This window comes from Hipposideros armiger, unplaced genomic scaffold, assembly GCF_001890085.2.
Source record: "Hipposideros armiger isolate ML-2016 unplaced genomic scaffold, ASM189008v1 scaffold_376, whole genome shotgun sequence".
NCBI classification, from domain to species: domain Eukaryota; kingdom Metazoa; phylum Chordata; class Mammalia; order Chiroptera; family Hipposideridae; genus Hipposideros; species Hipposideros armiger.
In genome coordinates, this window is record NW_017731726.1 from 1,627,401 (window position 1) to 1,637,499 (window position 10,099).

Sequence of the window (10,099 nt, forward strand, 5' to 3'; positions counted from 1 at the left end):
AAAAGGGAAAAAAAGGGTTGAAATGGTTTTCAGAGGGCAAATCCATTGTCTGACATACGCATCTGTTAGTGCACCATTTCCTCCTACATTCTACCACATTGCAGAGCTGAAGAGAAGTGTAACTTTTTATCCCCTCCACAATGAAGAGAAGTGTAACTTTTTATCTTTATCCCTATGCTTAGCTCAGTGCCTGGCTACATTGTCTTAGTGAGTCCATCCACGCATACCCCATTTTAAAGTTATAACATTATTAATTATTCCCACCTTTGACCCTCCCTAGCCTCTTTCCTGCTTACTATTTTTTCAATAGTTAACATCTAATATACTCTAAACATATACATACACATATGTATATATGTATTATATGTATGTATATGTACAAGAGGAAAGAGTTTGTTCTCTAACTACACCCACTATAATACCAGCTCAATAATGTAGTTTTTCTTCTTTGATTTATTGCCATATCCTCAGCACCTAGTATAATGTACAACATGCAGTAGGAGCTCAACAAATACTTGTTAAAGGGATAAATGACTGTGATGAATGTTTGTGGAAGAAAGGAGACAAATGAAGGGAAGAAAGAAGAGAAAAAACCAAGGCAGTTTCATAGAAACCTGTCACTTTTTTAAACCAATATTTTATAAACAATTATTGATTGAAAATAACTTTACAAGAGATAGGAAGTGTGACTCTCCCTTCAACTTACTGCCAACTTGTGAGTTACACAACATTTCTATGTATTACTGCATTTTGGTACACAACATCCCACTAACTTTCAGAGGTTTTACAACTAAATGAGATTATATGACTCAATATGTATCCTTCAGAATAAATATTATATAAGTTCAAGATGTTATCACTATAATTATTTTATTTTGCTTACATTGCTTTGAATCATACTATGCAGGCAATTGACACTTTGTAATGACTCATCACAAAGCAATAAGCCACCTTTCAAATTCTAAAAGACATGTTTTCTCAAAAATATACATTTCTGAAAAAGAATTCATACTATGAATATTACATTTCTTTCTTTGGAAGATGCTGTTTGAAATTCTGATAACTGACAGAGACCTTCACACAGGCTTGATTTGTTATTTTTTGTAGAAAAAACCCCTCTGAGGATATGATAGCTGCTCTCAGATTGAAGGTTAATTATATAAATACTTCATGTTTACAACAGAGAATTGCTTGTTTTGTCACATAGACATGCAGCACTGCTGTTCTACACTACAGTACATCAGAAAAGACTTAATAATAATTTCTTAGCTAATACTAATTGTGATTGACAATATACTGTAGGGTGTGATTGTTGAAAAAGTTCCAAGAAGTAATAGTTTTAATTCTACATTCTTTTAAACAAATAAAATACATAAGACTGCTCAATATGCAAAAAATTCCAAATGTCAAGCGAGTATTCTTTCATTAATCATTATAACCAGGTGGCAGATAGATAATTTTATTTCACTGTTCAAGGTGGGGATACAAGAGAAAGACCTTCAAATATGGAGCCAATGGTAGATTTCTAATGATAGTGACCTGGTGCTTACATGTTAACTTCTATTTTGAAAACCCTTTACACGGTTTCATTAGAATGGTCTGCCTTTTAAAATCGTTATTATCAATATTTATTTTTACAAACTTCTAAAGTAGTAATCACCCCATGACACTCAAAGATTTGGCTCCAAAATGCTCAATAAGATTTTGGACTCAGACTAGAAAACTGAAGCTAACTTGCTTTTAGTTTTATGATTCTGTGAAAACTTAAAAATAAAATTCTGCACTGATATTTTATTCTACTTTTAAGAAAATGGAATGCTTAATTTATCATTTTCCCCATTACCATTAATGTTTGGTAAAATGTGAGGCAATAAGGCATCACAATGGGCCCTGTAGGACATGGGAAGTTAATTATGTGTGTTGTGTCAATCAACAAACAAAGGGTGGAGCCAGAGGTGACAACATTTATGTGAGAAGCTAAGTTTTGTTAAAACAATTTCCAGGACTGACTGTGGCATAAATGTTCATGCATAACTCAGTACCTGTATCAATAATATTTTTGAGGATAAGGAGGCCATTTCCTATATGGGTAAAAGCTGGGAAAGAGATTGGGCAAAAGAAAGACCTCATTTGAACGGTTGCCCACGTCTACATCAAAGTCAACCAGGGGATTTTGTTACAATACCAGAAAAGGCACTAACCGCACATGAGAGGGCTGCTGTAATCACATGAGAAGGTAAGTGCAGCAAGAAACTGCTTGCTCCCATGAATAATTTATTTAACTTAGGGGCTGACACAGACCCTAGAGGAAGCCCTAATGATTTGCCATTCAAAAACAGAAAGATGGAAGAGGAACGTGCTGGTGTTAAGTTTTTCCTTCAAGGCTTTAAAAGCTGTAGTGAGGCAATCTCCTGTGGAGACCCTCTGATCTCTGATATCCTGGAATACATGTGGGTCCTGATTTTCAACCTTGCCTGGCTTTCAGTGAACATTGAAAGCAGGCCACGGTGGCTGCTGGGTGTCCAAGGGAGCAGGTCACGGCCCCCTTGAATTCGTCTGTGACACAGGCAGGAGGGCGAGTCCCACAGGCACTGCTGCCGGGGCCCTGGGCTTGCTCCACCCGGATCCTGGTACAAGAAAGAGAATGAGCATGTCTCAGTGTCGACACTCATAACTTCTACCGCTCATCGTCAAACGGGTAAGTGAAGCTTTTTGAATGTTCCACTGTAATACCTGTACTCTAAGAGAGAGGGCCGGTGGCTGTACTCTAATGTATCATCTCAGCTGGCATCTCATTTCCAGCACTGGTAAGTATTTAATGCATAAGAATGAGAATGGGGGCTTATGCTATTAAAAATAGGCTTCCTTTAATTAGAATTTTTTATGCCCCAGTCTCTCAGTTTATGAACTCTTGTGAAGGAAGTAGCTTCTTTTAGATAATTGCTTAGAATGAGTGAATACCCCAATATTTATTTAGCAAGGATGTCAATGAATTATGAATGGAAGCCAATAGTTCCATTGGGCAGACACCCTAATTAATAAAGCCATTTTCCCACGGTTTCGTGTGTGCCACAGCAGTACCAGGGCTCTGTGGCAGCATAACTGATGCACAGAGCAGACGTCAGAGGTATTCCTGGAAGAAGAACAAGGCTCAGCAGCGGAGAGCGAGCTGGACTCTGGATCGACCCACTTGTGATTCTCTGAAAGTCTTTCCTCCCTCCCCCACCACGAAGACCTGGACCATATCAGTGCATTTGTATAACACAGCCTTTCCCCCAAGGTCTGATAGGTCAATCTCTAGCATTTACTGACAATAGCTTAACAAACCACCTCTCCTGGGAATTCTCTTGGGAGGTAAATATCCTTAAACTACATACAGGGCCAGCCTATTATAGCTAGTATGCTCTTGTTGTATACTAATTTGATAAAATATTCAAACATCTCCATGCTTATTGGTAAATGGCAACTACTCATAAGCCCTAGGCCCCACCCTTAGATCATGGAACCCAGTCACCATCCAGTAACTGAAGAATTAATGTCTGGCCTCACAAAGAGTCTTTAGGTCCAGCTCTGGAAATCAGACCAGTCTTTGTTTTATATCACAAATGTCTTGTGCCTCACCCATTGTTAAATATTTGGAATATGACTTCCAGCTACCCTACTCCATCTGCAAAACTCAAATGCTTGAATTTTACCTTCAACAGTACAGACTGGAAAGCTATTGGTGGGCTGCAGCAATGCTGAGGCACATTTTCATCCCCCATATGAGTATCCACCTACCTGGGCAGTTCTGGGAGGAACAGCGGGAAGCAGAACACCATCATGACCTTGACATACAGTAAGTGTTGGTGCAGCAGGAATATGAAGCAACACTAAATCCCTCAGTAGGTTCAGTGTTTTTTGTTTGTTTGTTTGTTTTTTATAAGTCACACTGAGCATGATCATGTCGTTAAGTGCTTTGATAAGTGCCTCTAATCCTCACAATACTCACATGAGTTAAGGCATTATGATGTACATCTTATGGTGAGTACAGTAGTTTTGCCTCTCTTAAATGGATTGTGAGATGTCCTCCCTCTTGTAAGATGGCTCCAAGATTCCTGCCACCTCATGTATACACCCTATGTAATCTGATGCCTTTGAGCATGGGTAAGACCTGTGAATATGATGAAACATCACCCTAATGTTATTAGATTACATTTTATGGTAAAAAGGAAGAGATTTGCAGACATCATTAATGTCCCTAATCTGTTGACTTTAATCAAAAGGGATATTTATTTTGAATGTGTCTGACCTAGTCAGGTAAGCACTTTAAAAGAGAATACAGTCGTCAGAGTCTGAAGAAGTCAGAGAGACTCAAAGTAGCAGCTAACAGTCTCCTACTGGACTTGAAGAAGGATACTGCCATGTGGAGAGGACCATGTGGCAGAGAATGGCAGGCAGCCTCTAGGAGCTGAGGACCGCAGTCCCATAACCACAGAGAATCACATCCTGCCAACTAGTGAACTTGGACCAGGACCTTGATTTGGGCCTCAGATGAGATCACAAGCTCAGCTGACACTTTGATTCTCACCAGATGAGAACTAGGGATGGGGACCCAGGTAACCTTGTCCATACTTCAGACCCATGGAAGCTGTGAGAAAACAAATGTGTGTTGCCACATTGACAAACAAAGCAATTGGCACAATTAATGTAATCATGTTTTGAAAAGGGAAGGTGAACCCACCCAGGGCTCCAAATTCCAAGTAACTGAACACACACCAAGATGAATACCAATGCCAGGAGAAGGAAAGAATGTAACTGTGCAAAAGAGGAAATTTACCAAGCCAGTAAGGAGACACGAAAATGAGTGACAGGAGCCAATTACTCCACTAAGATACATCTCTGTTAGACACTTTCCAGCGAACATGCATTGTTCCGGGCTTTTCCATCTCGGGACAGACTGTGTGATACTAGCACAGGCCTCCCTAGAATATGCAAGCTGTGCAGGTGTGTTCTCCTCAGGACAAAGCCAAAATTACACCACACTCTTTCACACAGACCCCCCTTCCTGAGTAGTCACACATGTCAGTCCCTTGAAGTCCCTTGAAGTCACTGATATCCTAGACCCCAACCCACAGTGGTTACCCTACAGGTTTATCATCATCACTGCGGTGTCCCTCCCACAGAGTCCCCTTATCCTCAGCAGGTGACCCTTCCTCCCACTCACACGACTGTAGATTCCCCGTTGAAATCCACACTCAGTTTCCATCCCTTCTACTCAAATAAAGAAATTCAGGATGAAACCTTATCTCTTTCCCTCTTGTCAGGGAGGAAAGCACCACTTCACTTCTCCTAGAGTAACCTCTCTTTATTCATTTTTCCAATAAATACCTATTGATTTTCTGTACTGTTCTGAGCACTATAAAGACAAAATAATTCTCCACTCGGAGAACTTACAGCTCTTTGGAAAAGACAGACAAACTGAAAAAAAAAAAAGATACAATGATTCCTGTGACAGGTTTAAACGTAGGATACAACAGAAGCATTTATTCTCTATACCTAAAATATAATTTTTCATCTGGTGACCTAGATCCTCCCTGCCTTTGTGTTTTCTAAGCCACTCTATCAACTTCCTCTACTTTCTCCTTTATTCATTTTACTTTATGATTTTACTCCTTTATGCTCTCATAAAAACTTGATGCATACTCATTATTTTAAACTTATAAATAAGGAAAATATTCCAACTTCATAGGTTAACCGATGTGTTTTACATTTTGATTTATATCCTGCCAGCCTGACTCTAGAGATAGATAAATATTTGTAATTCAATCATACAATACTTACAGTTTTAAAACCTGTTTTTTTTTGCCTAATGCCATATCTTTTATGTCATTATATCAACTCCCTTCACACATTGTACATGCATGTTAAATTTTTTAATTTTATTGTTATATAGTTGTTTTTCAGATTTTTGCTAATGAAAACAACACTGATGAATATCTCTCCTTGTATGCAAATCTTTTTCACATCTCTGATTATTTCCTTTGGAATTTTTGGATCTATATGTACAAACAGTTATAATTATCATAACTCATATGGCTAAAGATTGATGCGATGTTTTGTTTTTTAGCAATTTATCCTCCCACAGCATTCTCTTTTAAATGAAAGGAACCATGACCTATTCAATTTATTAAATACTAGGGAGAGGGTGAAAGTGTCATAAAGATACCCAGAACATGGGCTGCTGTGAGTCGCCGGCAGCTGGCATGAGCTTTCGTGAGCTGCCGTGAGCGGCCGTCCAGCGACCGGCAAGCAACTGCCTCACCTGGGAAGAGCACAATGATAATACCAACATGGGCCAGTGAAGCAACGTCCTCCACAACTAGACTGAAGAACAAAAGGACAGCAACTTGTCTGTTCCCCTTCCCTGATTGCCCAATGCTGTTCCCCTCCCCCAGATCCCCAATAAAATCTTAAACAAAAAAAAAAAAAAGAAAAAAAAAGATACCCGAGAAAGGAAGCCTAGAGAAAATAAAATCACTAGACAACAGAAAGAGCAAGGACTATAAAGAGACGATTCTCAATGACCCTAAAAACTAAAATCAGAAGTTTGTACATGTCCCTGGATTTTCATTATACATATCCACCAGGGCTACGATTCTATTACTCTCTGCATGTTCTTTTCTAGATATGCCCACTTTAGACTTTCTCAGATGGTGGTTACTTAGTGCTTTAGTTGTATCTGTATGTTTCTTTATCCCACCCCCTGCCCCTTACAGTTTTCACTTCTGCAATACTTGGGCTTATCATGCCACAGTTTAAACATGGCCCCTCCACTGCCTAGCATAGCCCCACTCTGTTATATTTGCTTTATTTTTTTATTTTTTTCTGAAGGACAATCCCCAGGCTATGAATACCATTTACATGAATAGAAAATCACTTCCCCTACTCTCTTCTACTTTCTAGATCTTATAACTAGCTGACTGCACTATGTAGTGGTACTTACATGTGCCTTAAATCACGTTCTGCCTTCTATATTCTGGATCTCTTAATAGCCTCATTGTCATCTAGCCTTCCAAACTTGCAACCTCCAACTTATAGACAATAACCAACTTGTATCCATTCTCCTGTGAGTGCTTAATCTTTGGCACTCTATTCCACTCACTCTAACACTGTATGACCCTGGTATTTTACCCCGTACTATTATTAAAAGACTTGCAATCAAGAGTCACTGACAATAGTTTTGTTCTGACTTCCAAACATGCATAGTTCAATCCCTTTATCATATCATTGTCAAAAAAATCTTTCAAAAGTAATTGATCAAATAACTCCCATGCTTGTAATATTCTGTTGGCTTTACAGAATATAAAATGCAAACTCTGTGCAACAAGGACCCTTCTCCAGGCATCTATTTCTACTCATCGTCATGTGCTGTGTCTCTGCCACATCCCTCAAACTTGTCAATTTCTTTCACAAGTCATACACGATGTGTGTACACCATGTCTACCATCCACACCCTTCTCACACCCTTCTTTGCTGGGAAAACTCCTACTAATGACTCAGGTCAGATTATTCCCCCCTAATGGAGCCTTCCCTGGCATTCTGGCAGAAATGTGCTTACCCTCTGTGTTTATTTATAATTGTATATAGTTATCTATTTGTGATGGCCATGCTATGTTATAACGTGTTTCTCACACATATCTCTCCTGCTGAATTTTAAACTCATTTCTCATTTGCCTTCCTAACAATGAGCATGTCTATCACAGAGCAAAAAATTCAGGAGTATTTAATAAATGATTGGATAACTAAAATAATAATACATATTATATGTAACATATAATTAATATATAATAAAATATTAGATAAATAAAAATTTTTAAATACATGTGTTGAACCAAACCTCATTATTTGTACCTAAATGTGTGTGATCTCTGGGTTATATAATTGTATGGACATATGGTTCAGGAATAACCACTAACAAGGGGTACGTTTCTGCCTCCTCAAAATATAGGCAGCAGAGCTAGGGTTTGCAGCAGTTCGAGAGAGATGCGAGTTCACAAATACTTAAGATAACCAATGTAACTAGCAGGGCCTCTGAGAGGTGAAGCAAGGTCAGAGGTCACTTGTATTTTAAAATGAGGAAATACTCAAACAAGACTATACAATTTATAATATCTCAAAGCTTTCCTTCGATTCACCAGTAATCTTTTGACACACACAATGAACGTATATATCATGTAAAGTCTAAATTTGAGGTTCTCTTTTAAGATGGGACCTGGACTAAGTGAACGTACTGATTAGGCCCCACTTGCAGGGAAGCATTGATTCATGTACGTGTAAGTATTGCTGGGTGTTTACCAAGGCCACTGTGCCAGGTTGGGGGACACAGTGACACATGAGACAGACAAGATCCCTGCCCCCATGGAGCTTTCATTCTGGTGGCAAGAAGATAATAAAAAAGCAAAACATAAATGATTTGAGAGTGAGCAGGTGTGAGAAAGAGAATAAACAGGATTCTAAGCAAATAAACAGTGAGCCACCGAGGTGGGTGCTGGCCAACGTTAAACAGGCCATAGAAGCCCCCCGTGAGGACGTGGTACTGGGAGTTAGTTCTGGATGCCAACATGGAGCCAGACATGAGAAAATCATGGGAAAGGGCTCCCCCAGGGGAAAGAGCAATGTGTTCAGTCTGGAACATGCCCAGGACACTCAGGATCAAAGGGGAGACTCAAGGAACAGTGTGTCTGCAGTGTGAGGGAAAGACGCTGTGTGTGAAAGGAGCCATATGGGAGACCCTAGCTGGTGGGCTATTGACGGAAATGGGGAAGACCGAGATTCCATTACGTATTCACTTGTTTACTGTGTGACTTTGCCCTAGAATGTCAGCTTTGTAAGGACAGAAAACCTGTCTCCTTAACTACCACCTGCCCAGGCTGGCCACCTGCTCCATAAATATATGCTGACTGACTGACTGACTGAATGAATGAATGAATGAGGCTGGGCATGGTGGGATTTCCAGAGTTCTGTTTCAATGTTTTAAAAATGAGATGCCTACTACATATTCAATGGAGATAATCAGATCTAAAATGTACTGAGTACAGTAGGTCCTTGAATGACATCCGTTCATTCACTATCGTTTCATTATAACATTGATGAGATGCCCTAGGAACTTAACTCTTGTTTATATCAATTAGCCTATGGGAAAATTGGTTTTGTTATATTGTTTCACTTAAAGTCATAGAACCTATTGACCATGTGAAGTGAGGACTTACTTTACTTACTATGGACCAAGGATGTTTTAAGCATTTTATATATATATTAACTCAGTAATCTTCTTAACATATTAATGAAGTAAATATTATTGTTATTATTTCCATTAACGAATAGGAAGCTGAGACACAGAGAGTAACGTACATGGGAGGTGAAAGAGCTCAGGCGATCCTGACCCTTCTCTTGGGCAGCCACCTCTCAGATGGCTGTGTAGACGGTGGGGTAGACAGGCCTAGAACTCTGGATTGAGTTTGGACCAGGAGATGTCAGCATGGGAGTCATCCTCACAGAATTGCTGGTCAAACCAAGGGATCCAATTCGACAACCAGTGCAACCTGTGTAAAATGAGCCGCCAGCTCCACCAACAGCATTATGGAAGCACTGTACACACATCTCACCTAATCTGCAAGCAATCTGATGGAGTTACTTCATCCATGCTTTATGGATGAAAAAAGCTGAGGTGCGGAAAGCATAAATAACCTGACCAAAGCCAGACGGCTAGAGAATTCAAACCCTGGGGAGTCTTATGCTTAGCAGAACTGAGCAAAACCAAAACGGTTCATTTTTCAGGGGAAATTAGAGACATGAGAAGCATTCCCCACCCCCGCACTCCCTACCCCCGCCCCAAGAATCCTGGCCAGGACTGAAAACATGAGTGTCTCAGGCTTTCTGTGGTAACAATAACAGGATCTCTGGCTCAGTCTGCCACTAGAGAACTGACAGATTGTCAAGTTCTTAAGACCCTCTTGAATTGGACAGAAATTTGGAGTTTACTGTGGTGTCACATAAGGTTCCCCCTGGCCACCACGTTGGGGGTTTTCCTCACCATAAAAATCACCTGTGTCTTTGG